Genomic DNA, 23231 nt, shown 5'->3' with positions numbered 1-23231 from the left:
GTCCTCTTTCCCCGCCCCCATCTCTGGGGTATAAAACTCCACTGCAAGGGTACCATGCCCTATTTTCTACCTGGGTGGTTGCTGTTGCCAGCAGTGTCCTGTCCCAAGCCAATAAACAGGATACTCGTCCCCACGTGGAAAAGAGCGCTTCTCGTCTTTTATTTCTGTCTATGCAAGTCCGTGTGGGCCAGAGCCTGAGCTAGCTGGATTGGACTCATATAAAGCCCAGAGAGCCACAGATTACTGCACAGGAGAGCAATCTGTAGATTAGGTGAATATATGGAATTTGAATAGGCATATAAAGTAAAAGAAAAAAAAAGATGTTAAAAAACAAACAACTAAACATCCCAGGAAACCAAGCTCCAGTTCTTTCTCCTGACTAATTAAATTTTATGAGCTCCCTTTTTAAACAGCATATGGGACACAGATTTCCCAGTCAGCTGGGGATCAGTTAGATATGTGTCTGCGTGTTAGTCAAGTTCCAGCTGATTAAGCCTTTGCGTATATCAGAAGTTTCCTGTGATATTTGTAGACTATCATGGATAGCAGAGCTAGCCTGGAGCTCTTTTGACAAAATGAGTTTCATCCAAAAAGGCCTCTATTTGTCTTAGCCAAAACTTTGTCAGAAATAGGTCAAATCAGATTTCAAGGCCATGAAAAATTAGTTTATATAAAACAAGATTTTGACACATCAAATTAAAGATTTTGGTTTTCTGTAAAATAGCTTTTAGTTATAAGTACAGTTGAAATTCTTTAAAGATCACCTAAATGAAATATTTCTATTGACATTTTTGACATTATTATTACTCTTAGTTAATAAAATTTGTCAAGTTTTGGATTATTTTTCACAGTTTAAGAAAGACAGCTTTCCACAAGATTGGAAAGAGTCCAAATCCAGCACTAGTTCAGCCATTCCTAGAGAGAGGAATGCAAAACTCAGTGGAAGAGAATGAAGGAGAACACATAAGTGTTCTCAGAAAAAAAAGGAATGAGGTATTCTTGTTCTACTTGGCCTTCACATCTGCTCCTTAGCTTTTAATCATTCATTAGCATCTTTAGTTCTGGTACAATTCTTATCAGGTATCTATTCCTACAAGTGAAGCATAATAGTAATGAATAATGGGGATATATTATTTTAGCAACTGTTCCTGATTCTGTTTAATGACTGAATACAAAATGGCTTCTCTTCCTTCTAAGGTGGCTATTTAATTTAGATGTGCTACAGATAACTGCTTACAGAAGTCATTCCTTAAAGCAACAGGAAACTTTTGCATGTTTACAGATCTAATACAATGATGAAATAGCTTTTGTATTTTTCTCAAGGTTATATAGAAAACAAACTAATATGTTAACTATGGATCATTAGGGAATTGCATTACAATAGAAAAATTCTTTCTCCGTGTATGTCCTGAAAAAAATAAAAAAATATCACGGGTTAACTTCAAGCTATGGTGTTTGCTAAATGACTGAAGTTCTCCTTCACTGGTTGAAAATGAAAAAAAAAAAACAAAACTATTGCATTTTTGTTCAAAGCAAAGTGTTTTCTATGAATTATGTATTATTTAAATTACTTGATGCAGTTATTTGACCTAGAGACTGGAGTGAAAGAAAGTTTAGGTGGGACAACTAGGTGTGAGCTATGTAAGTCTCAGAGATTTCACTGTTAAGTATTGTAGAAGAAGCATGTACCATCAGAGATATTTTCTTGGGGAAAAGGGAACAGAATATTTCAGCCAAGTCTTCTAATGAAAACGATCCATGAAAATGAAAGTTGAAGGTTCCACAGCGTCCTGGCCTCACTTCTCAATGTATTATGTAAATCCTAGAAAATCCCCTGAGAGCAAAGGGCTGCAAGAAAGGGGGACTGCAGACTCTGTGCCATTGCTTCTCTTTTCTGTTTCCTTTTTGGTACAGGTCAGTGCACGGGAAGCTCAGTAAATGGTCAATTGACAGTCTTGTGTGCAATGAGCTCACTGCAAATTGTGCTTTGTGAGGCTGCATTTCCAATTTTGCTGAGCAGGTTCTCAGCTGCTGTGACTTGTTACAGATCTGCAGAAGTGGGTGAATCCTGAGTAGCTCATACTGCATGAGGATTTATTTTACAGAACAAATATGAAAGAACATTTTATCTTTAATCATTTTCCAGCTCAGGCTGAAAAAGATCCATCTAGACTAGTATTCTGGCTCCAAAAGTGATGAAAAGTGGTCAAAAATGAAGGGTGATTACTAAAGATCATTATAAAATGACAATATTGTAGTGACAGCTACCCACCTTATATTCTGAACTTCTAGCAAGATGACTTCCAAAGTCAGAGGTAGAATCTTTCTATTGAACAATGGATGAGTTTGTCCAGGAAATCTTTAATTCACATCAAGTTCTGTAAACCACAGCCCTCTGGCTGTGGCAAGGAGGCTCCAAGTTACCACCATGCTGTTGGAAGGAATACTTTTGGTTTCCTTTGTTTTCAAGCAGATAATGATTTGATGCATCCTTGTTCACTGCCACCCATGTCACCAAAATCTTTCATTCCTTATTAGACCTTTCTTTGTTATTCATGTTTTAGAGAGTTCACTTGTCTTTGCCACACACACTATTCCTAGCTTTTGTTATCCTTTGAAATTGTTACAACTTAGTTTTCTATTTCTTCTATTTTCTCTTTCTTAGAAACAAACCGATATATAATTTTCAGTGATCTCTCCAATATATGCTGTATAAAGGGCTGTACAAGGGAACCTCCTTGAGTTTAGAGCAAACAGGGATGCAAAGAATTCCTGCAGCTCACTGGCAGGACATTCTCTCCCCTGTGTGCTCCTTTATATCTTGGCAATCTACTGCAGCATTCTTTCAGGTGTCTTGCTTGCTACAGGAAAGTATTAACTAAAAGTTTTTGATACATGTCAATGTCTTTTTGGGCATATGATCACTTTATGGTTTATGTCTTATTTTCACCTTAAACTTTGTGAGGGTTATAATATTTGGCAATAAACTACCTCTGTAACCACAGCAGCCTTTTCTGTGCTTACTCTGAGACCTTGAGCTGCTGGGAGGTATCTTCCTCTTGGGCTTGTCACTTTTGATACATCTTTTACAAGCTTCCACTTTTTTTCTTAACCTCAGTATCTACCATAGTAGATTTTTTGGGGGTTTTTATTCCTCATGCATGCATAATAAGTCTAATTTCATTACAGTTATTGTTAACATGATTCTTTGATACAGAAGGATTCAAATGACAGGTCAGATGGCTTTCATGGTCAGCTTCATGTACTGTGTCTGTGGATTCTTTTTTCCCCAATAACTTTTCCTTTCATTTAAAATGATGTGACCATCTACCTTTTTCAAGTTGTTGTGAACAAAGTTTAAAAATGGAAGATGTTTCTTTTTCACTCAGCGCACTACCTTTATTTACTGCCTTAATTGTATTATTTACAATACCTGTGCTTGTAAGGCAAGAGAAAGGTGCTGAAGTTCTTCCACACAAGGAGCAGCTGGTTAGTGCCAGTAACTCAAGCTGTGGGGCTGAGCCTGGCGTGTTTCCTGGTAGTGTCATGGTGGCTGCCCTGGTGTTGTGCCACACAGGACGATGCTGCCTGGTGTGCCCAGCCACCCATGGCAGGGTTTGGAGTAGGAGAATAGGAACACTGCCCTTCCAGAGAGGCCAGGGTTTACCGTTTCCCTCTGACCAAGGTCTCTGGGCCAAGTTCCACCCAGAACACCTTTGTGGAGCTGCAGTACACATTAATAATGACATAGAGGCATATGGGGAGCGGGCAGGCTGCTGCATGAGGCATGCTAACTGCAAAAAGCCAAATTCGGGGAAGTAATCTGAGAGAGTGCTACCAAAAAGTATTTGTCATTTTAAAATATGTTTCCCTAGTGCCTTTGCATTTGATTGATGGATTTACCTTACCTGAAATGTACCCTGAAAGGCTCTGGCGGTTCAGCAAGGAAGAAAATTTCAAATAAGTACTTGTAGCTGTATCTGCAGTGATGAAAGCTAAACTGAAGGAGAGGAAAAACTATTAAATGATTTTATGCTTCTGGAGGAAATTAAAACTTGAAAAAGTACTTTCTTTTTTTTCCCCAAAAATCACATATTGGAGATGCCAGGGGAAATGTACTTAAATGAAAACTTGCATCCCAGGTATCATTGCACTATCATTAGTGTGGTTGTTGGGCTGGGCCCTGCTAACAAAATGCACCATCTATTTTGCTATTAACTTTTACATCAAGGTGTTACAAAAGCAGTAGGTGGCCAGGACACAGGAACTATCCTCATTTTCCTTGGAATGTGCCCTACACTGTCAAATACAAGGAGAAGGCTATAAAGGAGCCAGTAAGGTTCAGGGAGGGCTCAGTTCTTTTTCAGATTGTGCAAGGTTGCACTGTCACAAGCACCATTAATCTAAGAGCATTTAAGATAGTAGTACAATTACAATAATGCACAAATGAATTAAATTCTTGTTTAAAGAGACTATCTTGTCTTCCCTCATGCTTCATTTTAGTGAAAGAGGCTTTATGTCTAGACAGGCAAAGACTTGAGACCTACTTTTATACCAATCATTTTGCCTGTGCTCATTGAGGACTTTAAGAAATCTTTGAAACCTTCAAGGGATCCAAGCAAATTTTTGCAGGATCATAAATTTTTTTCTCCCCTTATAAGTCTTTAGTGCTGAGCTGTCCTGAAACATGTGCAGAAATAATCCTCTGCCAAGATGTGGGATCCAATATGCCTGTAACCACCCTGGCTTCAGGTTACCTGTAAACTGAGAAAGACATTCTTAAATGTTCTTAAACATGATGAGAACACCCTTTATGTTCCAGCAGAAATTAAAACTTGCTATCAAAAATGGATCTGGAGAGAGAGTATTCCCTATGCACATGTTGATTCAGATATTCTCAGTGTGGGAAGTGTCCCTGTCTAGGCGTAGAGCTTTAGGTGTGACCACTTTGTATCTCTTTGTTTCTGTCTGGCCATCCTTCCTCACTTGCTAGGCACTGGATGTTAGTCACCAAGCTGATCCTTGTCCAGTCTGCTTCAAGAGATGAGGACCAAAGGCACGTGAGTGGGAGCCCAGACTTTTGAGGTGTTTTGCGCCTTTAGCTCCTGGTGACATCGGACTAAAATGCACATTTAAATCTCTCTCAGTGTCTTCTTTAGGCCTTTGAAAGCAGCTCTCCAGCAGTTCTCCAGCAGCACAGTCCAGAGCACCTGCAAGAGTCCATGGGCAGTGAGTGATTGAAGCTGTATGTGGCAGTCTGAAGCAGCTTTATTGCAACACTGTGGTGATACCATCCCAACTGAGGTCTTTTTATAAAGGGCAGCATTGTTTGCCAGACCGATGTTAACATGCGTGATTTAAATGATGGCACAAGCAGAACCTCCGCTCCAAATGGAGATATTAAAGATACCAAAATATTATCTTTCCTCTTGCCAATAAGAACAGCTGGCAGGATGGGTTTACTGTACAAAAACTTTGGCCAGCAGACAAAGGTTATCGTTTTCACAGACTTTCCTTCTGAAGTACAGGATTAACAAAACATGCTATTTTTTTTATTTCAAAATTGGAGGGTTTGTGTCTTTCATCTGGTCAAATTTAGCTTAAAAGTAGAAATAATATCAAAGTTACATGCACCATAGGGAGACTGTTAATGTGGTAACAAAGGGCATTTGGCCAGTTAAAATAATAAAAGACTATACAGCTTTCCCAGTGATGGCTGGAGCCCAGTTAGTACTTTCCAAGTTGAGCCACAATATTCTTTTCCAAATTATGTGGTTTGGCATGATTCAGAGTGAGTAAACTTACTTTCCTACAAGGGAAAAATATAATTAAGAGAGAAAACAAGGTCATGCAATATTATGCTTCAAGTAAGCAATAATACACCATGGGGTATACATAAGTCAATATTCATACACCCTGGACAGGCTGAGACAGAGACAAAGCAATGGCTCAGCATATAAAAAGATACATATATTATCTTAATAAACCTATGTGCAAAAGTAAAATGCAAATGGATGTTTTATTTCCTTACTAGATTATTTCAAGGGTGTATATGTTCAATGTTCATGTCTATAACACTCATAAATGTTACTTAAAAATATCTTTTATGTTAACATTTTATACTTTTTAGTAGTAAATGATCTGTCTGTTTTCATTTTGTCAGGCTATCTGTTTTATTGGGGATTTTTTTCTCCTATTAAAGCAAAAAATGGTTTGAATTTTTTTTTTTTAAATCATTAACTGATTAAGTTTGTTAAAAGGACTTTCAACCTTGATAGTCACACTGGAAGCCTCTCAGAGTCTATTCTTACATTACAGTAATCCACCATCTGGGATTCTGCAAGTGACACAAAGCCTGCAAAGACTCAACAAAGTTGAGGGTAAAGTCTCAGGATTGGAAAAAAAGAAAGAGCAGCTTCAAATTTGGAAGTGAACTTGCAAGGACTTTCTGTTAGTGTTTTTTAAATAAACAAATTGTTTAGCTGAAGCTCAGACAGAGAGGGGAACATGTAAAAAGAAAGCTTGGTGACCCCGTGTCTGTAATACGTTGGTACCAAAATGGGAACAGCCCCGTGAGACATCTGCTTGATTTTTGCTGCTGACACTGCTCATGGGAAAGGCCTGTGACATGCCGGGAGGAAAATGAAAAAAGAAGAAAAACTTCAAAAAACATGGAACCATTCCCATCACCTGAAGCTTAGACCACACACCTGAAAGGGAGTAACCCACATCCAGCTCGGGTGCACAGCCTGAGCAACCTTATCTCCCTTTCAACTCAACCATTTTGCACATCTCGTGTATAAAGTTCTTGTAAGGGAGGAATTGATTATTTATTTCCTGATTCTTTAATAATTATGGTAATCTGTAATTATTAAAGAAACAGGAAATAAATAATCAATTTATTTAAAGAAATTGGAAATAACCTGGTATTATAAACCTTCAGGAGTTGCAGCATCTCACCATTGCTGCTATTTGGCTCTCAGTTGGTACAGTTTCTTTCACTTCCCAGCTCCACTGGGGATTACCTGCTCTACTAAGGTCCCAAAGAGCCTCCTAAACTAGCCCTGCCTATTGCAGTTCTGTGCAAAGAAGCAGGAAATGTGTGGGCAGTGAAATTGGGAGCACATTTGTGACTCAAATATATCATTTCAATAGTCACACATAGGCTGTGCACATACTCATACTGCCTTCTCTGAAAGCACAAGTCAACAACTACTTGCATACAACACTCCAGTCATCCACACAAAATATGCCCTGACACACCTGAATTTAAGGTGTCACTTGAAAGACAGACAAATCCTCATCAGCTATAGAGTTTCTCTCAGTATTGAACTACTCTGAAGCAGGACCAAGTGCCAAAGCCCTCATATTGTAGACCTGTATCATTGAAAATTATATCGTTTTAATCCACTGCCATCCCAGACTGAAGGGGAAGCTGGAGTCAGTGCTGGAGCAAGGCACAGGGCTCTGTCCCATCAGTCTGCATGGCACAGCAGCATCCATACTGATGCACAGCTCCTAATTCCCTGAGTGGACTTTTGTCCCACTTTTTATCTTGAATTAACATGGCACTCCTTACAATGTGAAATTGAAACCTATCATATCCTTCTGGTTTGCCTCCACCTTAACCCTCTTAAAACAGATTTATGTCACCAAAGTTAACTTATCATCTCCATACTAAATAATCTTCTTTCAGGAAACAACAGATCTATTTCGCCCCAAATCAGAGCTCCAAGAAATCTAATGGCAAGGAAGCCAACACAAGTAATAAAGAGAAAACAACTGAGGGGAAAAAAAAATCTCTGTTTTACACAGAAAATATTTTCTGGATGCTTCTCTGTATAGGTGCCAAAAACTATTAGCTTACTGATGAGGCCAGCTTCTCAGAGAAGCATAAATTGTCTCAGCTTGGGAAATTATTATTGATTTTCATTTCAAAATGGCACCAGAAGGTACTGCACAAGAGGAGAAACTCCTATTTTGTATTGAGTGTTTCACATGTAAATGAATGTTGAAGGATGATTCTCTGCTCTTATTTCCTCCCCCCCCCCCCGCAAGCTATCTTAAATCACTTTAAAAATATTTTTCTATATTGAATCTTTATTAATAACAAAATTATGCTGTGCAAAAGAACATCTTGTCAAACAAGTATGCCATGTTTACCTGCAAAACCCACCATACTTGGATGCAGAAACTGTGTTTTAGTTTTCTTGTATGTTCTTGCAATGACCCCTATGGTCCTATATATCCTCCAGCAGTATATGAAGCAATGTGACAGGTATCTGTCATGTGTAGTTTAATTCTTTTTTTATTAGCCCAAACCCTCTATGAGATTAAAATCCGTAGGGTAGTGTTACCCTCTGCTACATGTTTTGCTTTCTGTGGTGTTTCACTTTGTCAGGCACTTTGCAAATCCCTTTCCTTTATCAACACAAAAAGTCTATAATTGTCTAAAGAGGAAAGACTAATAACAAAACCTTTGTCCCAGTTTGACAAATACTTTTACTAATTACAAATAGCAAAAAAAGAAAGGAGTGTATTAAGGGAAAGAACTGTTTTAAAATTAATCTTGTCAAGTTAATGTGATTGGGTTGCACGCTGCTGCAGTGAAAGCCTGCAAGTTTTTGATGTCTCAAATATTTATAGAAATACAGTGAATTATGGGTAAAGAAAATAAATGCTTATAACAGAAATATCAATTAATTTACTTTTTGAAGCCACTATTTGCATATCATAGAATCCTAGAATGGTTTTGGTTGGAAGGAACCTTAAAGATCATCTAGTTTCAAACCCTCTGCCAAGTGCAGAGACACCTTTCACTGGACCAGTTTGTTCAAAGCCTCCTCCAGCCTAGACTTGAACACTTTCAGGGGAGGGGCATCCACAGTTTCTCTGGGCAACCTGTTCCAGTGCCTCCCCACCCTCACAGTCAAGAAGTTTTTCCTGATACCTAATCTAAACATACTCTCTTTCAGTTTGAAGCCATTTCCCCTTGTCCTTTCACTACATGCCCATGGGAAATGCTCCTCTCCACCTATATTGCAGGCTGCCTCCAAGTACTGGAAGGCCACAATTGGGTTACCCCAAAGCCTAGTCTCCTCCAGGCTGAGCAATCCCAATTCTCTCAGCCATTCCTCACTGGGGACATGCTCCAGCTCTCTGATCATCGTGTTGGCCCACATCTGGACTCACTCCAACAAGCTGATGTCCTTCCTGTGCTGGGAATGCCAGAGCTGCATCCCAGTGCACTCCAGGCACTCCTCTGCTTTGTACAGCAGTGATTATTGCATAGCTATCAGCTCCATAGGGGTGCCTGTGTATTTATTATACATATCATAATATATAGCTTATTTATTTATTATACATATATTTGTTTATATTTATATTTATATGATGTTATTTATTTATTATATGTTATAATAAAGAATATATTACATATATATAATAAAGAATATATTATTATTAATTTATTATTTTTGTCAATAAATTTTATTAACAAAATAAAATTTATTAAACATTATTTATAATGCCTCAAAAAGTTAATGTGTTCGCTTTACCACTTCAACATCAAAGAAGGTATTATGTAGCAATAGTCAAGGAGGGCACACTAAGTAAAACTACCTTTTAATAACTTAATAAAATAATCCTGAGCAGATACAGATTCCCTTCCCATCAAATTTAAAACTGACAAAAAATATTTTTCAAGAATTCTCTAAAAATCTGCATGCTCTAGCAGATAACTCTTTTAAATAAATTTTCTCATCCAGCACTCTTATGCAAAATTTTTTAAGAAAAGCTATCACATGACTTTAAAATAACCTTTCTCTCTCTAAAAAATCCTTCAGGAATCTAGTTTAGCTTTCTAATTAAGGGTGAAGCTGCTAAGTGTTGGAATTTACTACCCTTCTGCTATCTGTAATTGCACAGCTAAAGGTATTTTATAGATTTATGGCTTCCACATCCAAATGAGGAAATATCTATCATTTTCTTAAGGATTCAAAGTTTCTAAATTCCTAGTTATTTGAACTTGTAGTCCAAAATCATCAAGGTGCTTGTGAAAGTGTCCATGTCTGTTAAAATTTAGGAGTTATATAGTGTTCATTCCAGAATTTATGGTCCTTAAATGGACTCTTTACAACCAGGCAGTATCAAAGCTTTTTTTACCCTGGAACTAATTGATATAATAATCCTGATTATTTTGAAATGCATCATTTAAGCAGCTGTGAGAATACAAGGCCAAAAAAGAATGTCCTAATGTGTTGTATGCAGTGTCTCACACTCAAACCTTTCTGTTCTATCATATTACACTGAAGCATTTGTGAAAAGTCCTTATTCCTTAATACACCACGCCTGGTGCTGTCAGCGTGCTGAGTACCTCTCTTTGGTCTCACAACATTATTCCTTTTTATTTTTTTATTATTTTTGGCATCAGCTTATCCCAAACATGTGTTACCCTTGGAAAAAGCACATTAAAAATACACATTGCTAAATTCACTCTTGAAATGCACGCTGTTGGCAGTGGAGACATGCACTCAAGGATTAATTTAAAAATGTGCTGTAAACTAGGAGCCTATCAGTTGTAAATAACACAGGAGATAGATCTATGTATGCATATTAGCTGACTGCAGGCTTGCTACGTTGCCAGTGGGATACAACCATGAAAAAGCAGATGCCACCCAAGTGTGAACCAGATAAACTATTTCTTATTAGACTAAAGTAAAAATTTATGCCATTGCTTAAAGCACCTGAGAGATCTTTTTCACAGATCTTTTTCATCACGTCTGTGGAAGGTGAAACAGGTGAAAAACTGCCTAAATTACCAGAGTGAAATGCTTTTAAGAGCAAAGCTCAAAAATTTTTGCTTGTTTAGTCTAGTAGAAGCAAAAACTGATACAGGAAATAATTATTCTCTAAAAACACAATAGGGTGGTAAACAGTAGGCAAGGAAAAAGCTATTTACCCTAGCAGACAATGTTGGCACAAGAACAAATGGGTGTAATTTGGCCATGAATAAATTTAGGCTGGAAGCTAGAGAGATTCTGGCCATGAAAGTGGTGAGGTTCTAGAGTAGTTTTTCAGTACAAGTTGTGGGGACAAAAAAAATAACAGCTCAAGCTACTTAATGATAAGGATTATTGAGTTCATGGAAAATGCCACAAGCACAGTTCCCTTGGTAAGCAAAAGTCTGCATTTTGATCATCCAAGAGATTGTTTCCAGCATTTTTTGCCTATGCCCTGAAAGTGTGGGGTAAAATAAAAAACCAAAACATTGAAATTAAACTCGATTTATGCATACAGTGTTAAAAATAGTCCTTAAGCAAGTGCCATCCATATGAAAAGGCCTCTGTAATTATATTTGTGCTTTGCAACAGGAAAACAATTTAACTTGATAGATAGGCATTGCATTGTACTTAATGGTTGGAAGTTAATTCTTTTTAATGTGAAGATGCAATTTGTCACATTCTAATTTTCCTGGGGTTTATAGTGTATCTTTCTACTACTTTTATTTTACCTTGTTTTCTTGAAAGGTGTAGACAACAGTATTATCACTGTGTGGACAACAGAGAGACACAGATGGAAAATAACATCTGCCTATTTATTTATACTAGTTGAGCCACATTTGGCCCCTGAGTTCCTCAGATGAGCAGTTGCTGTTAGTCTAAATCAGTACTAAGGAAAAAAGCCCCTGATGGTCACCATGGAAAGATGGAATCTGAATATCAGAAAGAAAGAAGCAAGCAAAAACAAAACATATTTGAGTTAGAATTACTTAAAGTCAGAAAGGATGTCCAAAGAAAACAAGGAATATGTTGTGAAGCTATCTTCCACTAACACAGAGAGAATTTGCTGAGATTGCAGTCAGGGGTTTAGTCTAGAGACCCAACATGAAAGTATTCCTTAGGGTTTTCTTGTGCAGTTTCTGATGCCTGTTTTAGTCTCACTATTAGTAGCTAATAAATATGTTTCACCCAACACTGTAGTGGCTCTTGAAATTCAGATCTGTGGTATACCACTATGCCATCTGAAGACCTACAGTTATTTAAAAACTAATCTGTGTTATCTCATCAGCAAAGCCAAGCAGGCAGAAAGAAAACCAAAACATTGCAAAGGCAATATAGTGATATTTCCCTATCAGTGTGAAACTATAAATAAGTGACAGAACTCTACTGAAAATAAAGTTAAATGACTGCATATGCATAAAGCTGTGATAAAAATTCTTATTTGCAAGTGCATGTGTGCACATATGTATGTAATCATAAATGTATTTTTTCATAAATTATTCATAATTTGTCTTCTCTCTAAGCCCACTTGCAAAAGATCTACTATGGAAGAAACTGTATTATCAGCTGCATAGCTGTTAGCTTCTTGTAAAAATGTCAAAACATAATATTCAGTTCAATTTAATTCAATTCACCTTTGTATGAAAATGTTTTTTCTCTTCTTTTTTTTTAACCTCTTTTTAGCTGTATTTGCTAGCTCCAGTGTTCAGCAGCTTTTGCCATTCACATCTAACTTAAGCTATGAGCCTGAAAGCCTCAGTAATCTTTTGGGAGGACACCATGCCTTGTCTGTGAAACACAAGAATGTGTTTCTGCTCTGTGAAGTCTGGTCTGCCCATCCCAATAGCAGCCAGCCACCAGGTGGGACTCGGTAAAGTTTTACTGTGGCTTGTAAATGAATAGCTGCTGATTTAGCTTTTGAAAGTGAAACTGCAGTTTCCAAGGAGGAGAAACAAAGAGAAGCCACCGTAAGTGCTGGGTTATTGTGTGTTTCTGAAGGCTGTAAACAATGGAAATGCAACTACAATATGGGATGAAATTTAACACATTTGGTGTGATCAGTGCTCAGAAGAGGTCAGAGAGATGAAAGCAAAGGTGTCTCTCTCCATTAAGTTTTACACCTTTGCTGGTGGTGAAGAGGTTGTGAGCAAAACCCAAATCATTGGTAAGAATCCAAAAGATGATTTGGCTTATACTCAGTAGCAAATCCTGCCAAATCTGACTCTTAAAATGCAATTAAGAGGACCAGATTTTAGTTCTGTCCCTTCTGACTCATGTCTCAGTCCTGCACTCCACGCCCCACTGCTCGCAGTCTCTGTTTATAAGTTGCATTCAACCTCAATTTATGATCTCTAGGTTTTACTTAAGACTCATGTCTCTGCTGTGGTGCAATGGGACAGACAAGACCCAAAATTCTGCCTTGAGTAGTTTTCCAGCTTTGAAAGGATTCATGATTTAACTAGCGAACTGAGCCTCAAAGAATAAAATTAGTAGAAAGGCTCTAGTGGTCATCAACATTGGAAATATGGTGAAATAGAGGCAGTAATCCATGGTTTCTGATTTATCTTTGTTTTGGACTAGTTTGAATTTCTGTCTTTGACAATTGAATGTGCAGATTTTTGAAGTAAATTTTCTCAACAGACTATGTTCTAATCCAGCAGGAAAATGTAATATTTGGGAAGATATTAAACACAGTTTCAATACCCTTGGTGGTGTCTATTAATTATCAGAAAACTGAATAAACCAGTTTTGGAGTAAGAAAGAATATTAAATAAAAGTACTTTGCAAGTGGCGATGAATCTTAAAAGGAGGGAGAGAAGAGTAAATATACTTTTAAGAAACTTGGTGACAGGAACTTCTAAAATAACTAGGTACTTATCCATCATCAATGAAAATTGCATTCCTGATTGTGCAAAAGCCACCTTGTCCCTTCATATAGCTTTGCCTCACTCATTTAAATCATTTTCTCATGCAGATACAGCAAGATTGACTAAACCTGGACTGTGAAGAAATTCAACTAAACTTGCAGCCCTGATGCAGGTTAATGACCACTTTTTTCAAACTGAAAACCCAGCTAAACTTTATAGCTACAATAATTTAAAAACCAAATGCACATAATGGGAATATTGACAAATACTTTTGGTGTAAATTGCTTGTCTGTCTAAACCAAGAAGTTTTCCTACTTCTGATATTCCCTGACATGTTAATTTATTTTCTAGATTTTCTTATTTCAAATCTGTCTCTTAAAATTCAGTGTTCCATCTGTGGGTAGGGAAAATCAGCAATTTACTGTGAATTGTTTAAATGAAAATACAGAAACTTCCCTGTTACCATGGTAGGTTGTTACATGAGCATGAATATATCTGTTTTTTACAACGTATTTAACTGAGCACTGATAAATATACAGAATATTGGCTACCTCGTATCTAGAAGTCTTTGTCCAGGCCTGATAAGTTCTTAAAACTCTGCAGAAGACACACGAAGTTTACAAAACTGGTGCTGACAGAAGGAAAGCTTTTCAAGACTTCCATGCATATTAAACTATTTTTTGCTACATGTAAGTTTATGAATGCTGTAAGAATGACTGGTTAAGGGTATCATTATTGTTATTTCTAACATCTAATCAGGTCTGAAAGCAGTTATTCTTTGGAGGGAGTGGGAGTCACACTTTCTTTTAAATGCAATCATCAATTCATCACTGTGGGTGCATTTAATTTTTGATGAAAAAAGGTAAGAGGCTTGCAATAAGGTTGTTCAAAACCTGGGTTACTCCTATAAAATGAATATTTCAGCTATAATTTATACCTTTGTTATATGTTTTCTAAAAATTATCTTCTTTATCTGAAGATGGCATATTGTCCTCTCCAATATTTAGTGATTATTCTTCCTTCAGATAAAAATCTACTCCAAAGTATGGACCTTTGGTTTTCCCTTCATACAGTGCCTTGCACAGTAAGAATGGTTTTTCTGGACAGGTATTGTGATTAAATATATAGTAATGCAAATATTTTCCACTGTGCTGTTATGAATGCACAGAAATTGTGGAAGAAAATAGACTACTTATCCACAAATAATATAAAATATCTTGGTAGAAATACGTACCTGCCTAGAGTCCCTAGGCTACTGCTGTAGTGGAAGATGAAAGGACCTCTCCAAATTTGAAACAAAAGGGAAGTTGGGATTTTTTCAGTACTACATTAAGACAGCATTTTAATGCTTTATAAATAAACACAAAAAAATTACAGTTAGGTCTTCAGTAATTTTCACACATTTATGATACTCCTTGACAACTATATTTTATTTTTAGTCCCTAACATTTCCAAAGTACCACTGAAACTTCAAAATCTTTGGAGTAGCCAATTTTATAACTTTTGTGAATTTGCTAGTGATCAAAATTCCCCAAAGTTATGTATGAATGTGTGTATATAGATATATACATATGTGTATATATATGTGTATATATATATATATGTATTTATCTCAAACACAAACTTAGGATGTTCTTATTGTTCTTAAAGAGCATGAACTCTGTGCTCAAGACAAACTCTTAATGAGCAGCAATTCCGCCTTTTTGTCCTCATTTCCTGAAGAGCCTGCTCCTAATTTACCATGCACAGCACTAATGATGAGAGCACTACTTTCCATCAGGATTTCCCCCAACTGTTACTGATTCATTATGTGACTCACATTTGTTAAAGAAATTATTTTCATGAAGTGCCCTGTAAGGTGAAAGAATTGTGTTTAGCAGTACTTATCTACAAAAGTAAAATAAAGAATCAAAGATTATGGCTACAAGTATTGTCTAAAGTGAGGCAAACAGTCAGAAGCACCAGAAAATTACTTTCTTTTTTTTTTTTTTTTCCCAATGAAATACATCCTACACATACTCCAGATTCTGCTCTGAAAGCTCAGGAAGTCACACATACTCTGAAGCATTCAGAAGATGAAGCACATGTCCTTAATTTTTTTTAAGTAATTACCTAGCATTAAGTTCTGTGGCTGAGGAAAGGGTGCACTCCAACTTCTAAATATAAGAAAACATACACAGAATACAAAAAATACAAACTGCAAGCAATTCATAACCATATCAAGCCCATCAGCTTGCAAAGACAGGCATGTCTGTACTAAACTTGCCACCTTTCTTTATGGAAAAGTGCTAAGTTTAGTATGGACAAGCTTTGAGGAAAAATTGTACCTTTTGACAAAAGGAGTTGCAACAATTCATGCTTACTTGCATGCATAGCAAAGGGCATGCTATGTCACTCAAAGGAAAAGCAAAAATACCATTATCAAAAAGGCCACTTTAAATGGGATGTAGCTGCTTAAGCCAAATCTGAAATATACAGTCACTTTACAGACATTATGGGTGTAGTGGCATAGGCAGCTGCATTTACATGCAAATTAAATGTAATGCTCACTATGTTTGAGTAAACATTAGTGTAGTCTCTTGGGTTATGGACCCTTCTACCACAATCTCAATTGACAATTTAAATTTTCTCTGTGACTTGGAGCTTCACACATGATAGTCGTGCTAGGTATAAATTTGACAAGTCTGCAGAAGAGCTGCCTTTGAAAAGATAGAAATTAAAGATGTTCCTATTCCTCTTTAATTACTTAATAATGATGTTTTCCCACTTTTGCTTTGTAGGAGAGTCAGAAGTGTGTCATATCCATGCCCCTCTGCACACCTGCCTCTCCCCTGGCCCCACCAACCAGGACATTGCCTTTAGCAGCACAAGATGAGGGATCTCATCCTTTGGCTACCTCAGTGAAACTTCTTACCTGCAGGTTAGAGGGGTAGCCAATTCTTGTGACTGCTGTGCCACTGGAGGTGAGTTTTGAATAAACATAGGCAGAAGAAATAGAAACAGGTGAGTCCAACATAAGGCTTTTCTATGCAGCTGCCTATTGAGCATTTCACTGAGTGTAATTGTGTATAATTTAGCTGTACATTTATTTCTGCACTATCTCTGTGAAGTATTGAGTATAACTGAACAGTACAGTGGCAACACCATAATATATCCATTTATATTTTTTTCTATTTCAACATTTCCCTGTTTAGCTCACAACTACTAATTTGTTGCGTGTGCTTCACTATGCATGACCATCTACAAATGAAATATAGCATTGCAAATATTATTTTGAACAGAGTTTCTTGGTAAACTTTGAGGCAAGGCCTGTGGCAGAAATAATCTCAAATGTAGTTTGAAAATAAAAAAATTCCCTTATGGTTTTGGGCAAAACTTTGGCCATGTTTTGAATTCCCGCTCATTTTTAACTATGGGGGTTTTTAAGAACAAGTTCTAACACAATAAGAAGTTTAACCTGACCTGGAAAAACCCCAGCAAGCATCTCTGTTGGCATGAGACCTGGGAAACCCATTGCCTCTTCTGCAATTCCCATTTAGGTTTTCGTTTCCCTCTTTAGGTTGGTCAGAAATCATTTGATTTTCAGAACTTCTGGTTGTGTTACTCAGCTAAAAGCACAGAGCAGGTGTACATTTGTAGTCCACAAAGAAACTGAACTGATGCTGTGAAATGCAGTGCAAATACTTTTAAAGCCAAAAGAAGGGGTTGATCTTATATGTATAGTATAAACTGACATGGCAAAATTATTTACCTTTATCACATCCTGGAGTTATGACATCAAAGAGTAAGGGAGCTGCTCAGGTATTTTAATTGTGTCAGTGAACCACTTGGATTTTGTTCTGTTTAACTGTGAATTTCCTGTGTCAAAAATGATTGGTTTGGAAATGCTGCTGTTTTCATTTCAAGTTACGTTGGTCTTACTTTCTCCCTAATGTTTTTCTTTGGAGATGACGGTGTGAAATTCACAGCAGCCAGAATGCAGGGGAATCTAGCAATTCTTCATACATAATCATTAATAATGTATTTCTCTACATTCTTAAGGGATCATATTTCCATAGGCAGTTGCAATTAATTCAAAGCAACAGTCCAGTGAAAAAAACCAGCAATGAAACCCACAACAGACTCCCTATCCTCAGGGCTCTTGTCCAAATAGATACAAACATTACAGATCAGAACTTGTGTGTTTTATAGCAGATGATAATGCAGAATTGACAAACAAGTGAGCACAAATATTATCAACTACGGATGAGAAGATCCCTTCAGTTGTCAAATAAAGCTGTCCTGAGATGTTGATTTCAGTGTATGTTTTGCTCAGGTCTTGTGTCCTGGTGGACAGAAAGGATCTTCTGTTCAGCGTTGTGTCAACTATACATGACTGTGGTAAGCAAGGATGAAAAAACCCAACAAAATAGCAGCAACTTTCACAAAAAGGATGTAATGGAAGGAAATTATTGGATCTATCTTTTATGTTGATGGCACAGGGAGACTTATTAGTAAATTCGAAGGTAATAGAATGGGCTCCAATATGTTTTTCATGTGTGTGGTTGCATCATGCTTGCTGCCTAGCTGCAGATAAGGGTCCACCAAATGCATGGGAGTAATTTTACTGGGGTGGATATCTATGTTTAGTTGGAAACTCATGTAAGGAAGGGTTTTGTCCATCATTTGCCATTGCAGATTGATTTATAGACAAGTGTAAAACAGTGAAAAGCAGGTATAAAACCAGACCAATACATCTTTTGATATGATGAATACTAACTGTTGAATCCCTATTGCTGAAATTAGTGGCCTTACGTTAGAAATTTCATGTTGTAGTCTGCCATTTATTTTCACACATACAATTATAAATACAAAACACTTCAGCTATAGCTATCTCATAGAAAATACAGAAAATCATGGATGATATAACTTGACTACATTTTAATACTTTCTATTAAGTAATATTGCTAATATTCTCTTCACAATCCTGCATCTGGAAAAGTTTAAAGGCTTTTTTACCCATTTGCACGTGCAGTCTATCCTGCTGACAGATGGCAATCTTGCTGCCTTTGAAACACACATCACCCCAAATGGCGGAGTTCACTTCCCAAGGTTTCCAAACTTGTCCAGAGTACTTTTAGCAGAGTCTCATGGATACTCTCACCTCCTGGGTGTGCTGTCCTAACAATGTCTGGCAAATCCTGCAGGAGCTCACACTGGCAAACAGCATTAAGCCTGACCAGCACAGCATGTTTTGGAATGTGAGGCCAGTGTGGAGCAGTGGGAGAAAGCCAGCAGCATGCTTAAAGCTGAATAACAGAAACACAAAGTTAGAGGACTCCAGCACAGTTCCACAGAAGGATTTGTTTTGGGCCCTTATGTGAAGCCACCAATAGCTTGTGAGGTCTCCCTTAGCTCTGCTCTGCACTTGTTAATGAGGACACCTTGCACCCCATGGCCAGCTGCTCTCTACAAGCTGTTGCAGCAGCTAAGACTGGTAAAAAATTAGGGTTGTAAATACCACGTGGAATCCAGTTGGTTAACCATGATTTCAATGCAGTATATGGTACTAGAGGAGTGTGGCAGTGTGACTAATACCGTAAATGCTGCCAGGTACTTGTACGGTATTTTGCAAAACATTCACATTCTGGTTTGCATGGTGCTTGCAGTATAGTACTTATATCAGTATATATTATATTTCTGTATATAAAAACATAAAATGCCCTTCATAAAATAGTTAAACCACAATGACTAGTTCTCTTCAGCAAAGTTCAGTCTAAATGTCTTGATTTTATTACCACAGTAACATAATGTAGGTGTTACACTTTTACCAAATTTTTGGTATTTACTCTCAGCTTTTTCTTTGTTAAGTTTCAAATACTATGGGAAAATGAAGAATATAAATATAAATATAGCACTGAATGGACTAATTATTTCCAGATGGTGTAGTATTTTGAGAGTGTGTTGTCTAAGAACTGCATTTTGCTAAATCACATTACTGAATCATTTAAAATTTGAGACTTTTGTATAATCATATTTTGTGCCCTTTCAAGATCCTTTGTTATAACAGCTCAAGCTGTAAAACCTTTCACCCCTTCTATCTCTAGAGAAGAGTCTCCACTAATATACTGAAAATTTGGAAGTACAGTAAAATGTGTTTTGAAAAGACAAAATATATAAAAACCGAAGGCTTCAAGACTATTAGTATTTAGGTAGAATAGGCACTTACTTAACAACAGTAAAGAGCAAAAGATGAATGCAAACAAAATCTGTAAATTGTTTTTCTACAGCATTTTTAGAAGTGTATTTTCAATAAAAATCCATATTTTAAATATGCTTTCTTGCTCAGTTTTAATGTGAACAAATATTGAAACATTTAATTAGATGTCATGAGATCATGCCATATTATAAAACTATGTGCTGTAAACATGCATTTCCCCTAACAGAAATACAACACCGCCACAGAAATAAGAAGAAATACTGCTTACCTTCCTTCCTTAGAAAATATTCCCTGAAGGCAGAGTAAATCTGATTATAAAATGAAAAACAAGCCTGAAGTGTACAACTCACACACATACAAACAGCAGATACAGTCGCCTCCATGCCTGCTTCTAGCCTTCTGTACGTTTCTCACTTCTTCACATTCTACTTATGCTACAAGGACTCAAACTATGCTTAAAATACTATTCTGCAGCATAGCCGTAGCCACCAACATATTGTATAAATGTTACTTACTGTTCCAGAAGTCACGTATCATCCTATAGGAAATTTACACCTTCAAAAGAGGGATTTGTTACAACTGAGCAGATTGCAGCAAAACACAGCGCCTGGCTTGTCAGAGAAAGTTGTTACTTTCAGAGATCAGCACATATTCATTCACAGAGCACAGTAGCTTTACATTTCTGTATGTGCATGCATACCTACACACACACACACACACACATGCAGGAGTCACAGCCTGTCTCTCACAACCACATGCTAATTGCTGAATGGGGGGAAAATCTTGTTAGTATTACACGCAATCATTTCTCTTGACCATGGCTTTTGCATACATTTTTCACGTAGTACAACCAAGACCGGTGATGCTACAAAGCATTTCTAACTCAGACAGGAGTAATTATTCACATAAGGCACAGGACTCTTTTTGGCTTCCCCAGTGAGAGTGCTACAACTGCAGCAGCAGTGCAGGGTCCCTGTGCTGGCACTCACTTGCTGCAGTCTTTGTGCATGCGTATACATTATAAACTAATTAGTAACACAAAGACATCTGATACCCAAGAACTAAAGAAAATCATAGAGAATCAATCAGATCCTACAGGAGGCATGTAGATTGGCTGTAAAAACATTTAACAGCAGGTGGATTTTTTCCTGTGCTGTCAAAGGTACCAAAAGGAAGCACACGCTAAGGCATTTTTGTTCCACTGTGATATTGATCCAATGCCAGACGTGGTGAAACACAATGGGCACACAGTCAGCCTTGGTAAATTAGGTAGATTAGAGATCATTTGATGGTATTCTATTGTTGCTATTGTAATCACAGTAATTTTCACTGGTAATGGTGCTTCGTGATGAAGTGCGGTTCTCACAGGATAATTGTGAAAGGTATCGAAAGATTCAGGGTGTAGCATCTGGTTTTAAAAGCTCTTCAGATTCAAATTGGCATTTTACTTTATCTTGAAAATTTATTAGAGATTCAGATCATGCCGGTTTAAATGGAAAGGTGAAAGCAGGGTAATTTCAATCTATGAATTATTCAGATTCAGACTGGTGAAATTGCCATACATGAACTGATTCTCTGACAGTCTCTTTTGCAGAGCCTCCATTATGCTTGTCATTTTTATTTCTTTATCTACAATCTCTCCCTCAGTTACTGAGCTAGTCCCTTAGGGCTGTGCTTCACAAACCAAGTATTTAAAATTGGCAATAACCTAAATGTGTTGCTGTCTCGAATCGCAGTCTCCACAGGCTGTCTTTTCCAAATCATTAAATGCCACATTCACGATGGTGTCTGTTAGGCTCTTCGATTAGTTGAATTAAATTTTAAAAAAATAAAAAGCCAGCAAAGAGAAGAGACCAGGGTGTCATATCGAAGAAGAGCTATGTTCCTGTAACAGTCCAGCAAAGAAAGTGGTGCTTTGTGCTTGTTCCTTTGTTGTCAGTGTAACCCATTCTAGTTGCATAGCATCACGCAGAAAGAAACAACTGTTAAAGCAGGCTGACTTCGTGCCCCGGTTTCCAGCAGGAGCAGATAAGGACTGCATTATAGACAGACTAATCCACGCAAATGTACAGGCAGAGACCAAACGCAATTAACAGCTTCTTACAGCCAAGAGAAACAGAAGCAGCAGCAGTAGTAGTTGCAGTTGTAGTATTTGTAGTATTAGAAGAAGAAGCGACTGGATACTCGAAAGGGTTTCATTCTCTCAGACTCCAACTGATACAGATTGCAATCCCAGAGACTCTCCACTTGATGGCTGGTTGTGTCATTGCTAGTCGACTGCTGCCCTGTATCCAGAAGGACTGGGACTGATTTAGGTCAGAGAGTCTGGTTTCTTGTCTGAGCTTTACCCTAACTGATGTAAGAAATTGCGGCAATCTGTATCACCAATCTATCTGACCCTGGGATGCTGGTACAGCTTCGGCTGTGGAGTACCTGCAAAAGGCCCCAGTCGGACGGACAGTGACAAGTGCCATCTCCTTTGTCCTATTGCTGCAGGTACATCACTGTAGCATAAAGAAAAAAACCCTCTTAGTACGCAAAGTGGGAAATCAGGCGTTCTTCCTCAGAGGCAATTTGGGTACAGAGCTCCGAGCAATCCCTACTCAGCTGAAAATGCTGCCAGGCGGAAGCCAACACATCCAAGCTGTGTCTGTTCCTACGCTAACACCAGGAATATTCCCCTCATATGAAAAAGAGAAGAATAAAAAAAAATCTATGCTGCTTTGTGCCTGGTTCTATGCGTCTGCTTTGCCGCACTGCGACTAGAAAACTGCAGCAGTAAGAGCTCTGGCAGTTGCGATAATGTAGAAAGCAGCAGCTCTGTGACACAGCAGTCAGCTGACTCGCAGTGTTATCATTCAATGTCCTCTATAGAATAAGGCCAGTTTCTAAGGTAGCACCAGGAGGATGACCTTGCACACAGAAACTGGGCAAGAAGGAGTGGCAAGACTTGTGTACACCTGCGAGTGATTTTGTGGTGATGTATAGCATTATCATTGGGACTCTGTCGGTTTTAAAGGTCTCTTTTCCCTCTCTTCTTTCCTCCTTGGCCAAACAGAACTTGTCATCTGTTGAGCAGTATTTCTTCCATCACAATATGATCATGTACAGGCAATGACAACTATTATCATTAATAACAGTGTTTGGGTACACTGTTTTAAAAACATTGCTTTTTTTTTTTCCTTGTGGTTACATTTCCACAAGAAATTGTAGGTTTTTATTAACTTCCCTCTCTCTGTGACTATGGACATGCTCCAGGAGACAGAAAGTTATCAGGTAAACACCCCTGAAAGGCAAATCCTAGCTGGCAAGAGTATGTCTCTGAATTCTAATTGAGGCATCTGACTACCTAGACTGATTTTCACGGTTCTCTGTAGCTCCCAA

The 23231-nt window shown here is 37.7% G+C and overlaps 1 long non-coding RNA gene across 1 annotated transcript; it reads right to left on the bottom strand.

Moving 5' to 3' along the window:
• Window positions 1-134: 134 nt before the first annotated feature.
• Window positions 135-22649, bottom strand: LOC118696709 (uncharacterized). The gene is made up of 2 exons (XR_008508224.1): window positions 16563-22649; window positions 135-5809 (listed from the first exon to the last, which is right to left on the bottom strand). It is a non-coding gene; the product is annotated as an uncharacterized LOC118696709 (long non-coding RNA).
• Between the last annotated feature and the right edge of the window lie 582 nt (window positions 22650-23231).

The sequence above is a fragment of the Molothrus ater genome, chromosome 1 (genome assembly GCF_012460135.2).
Source record: "Molothrus ater isolate BHLD 08-10-18 breed brown headed cowbird chromosome 1, BPBGC_Mater_1.1, whole genome shotgun sequence".
NCBI classification, from domain to species: Eukaryota; Metazoa; Chordata; class Aves; order Passeriformes; family Icteridae; genus Molothrus; species Molothrus ater.
The sequence above is the reverse complement of the archived record's forward strand: the minus strand, read 5'-3'. Positions and strand labels throughout refer to the sequence as shown.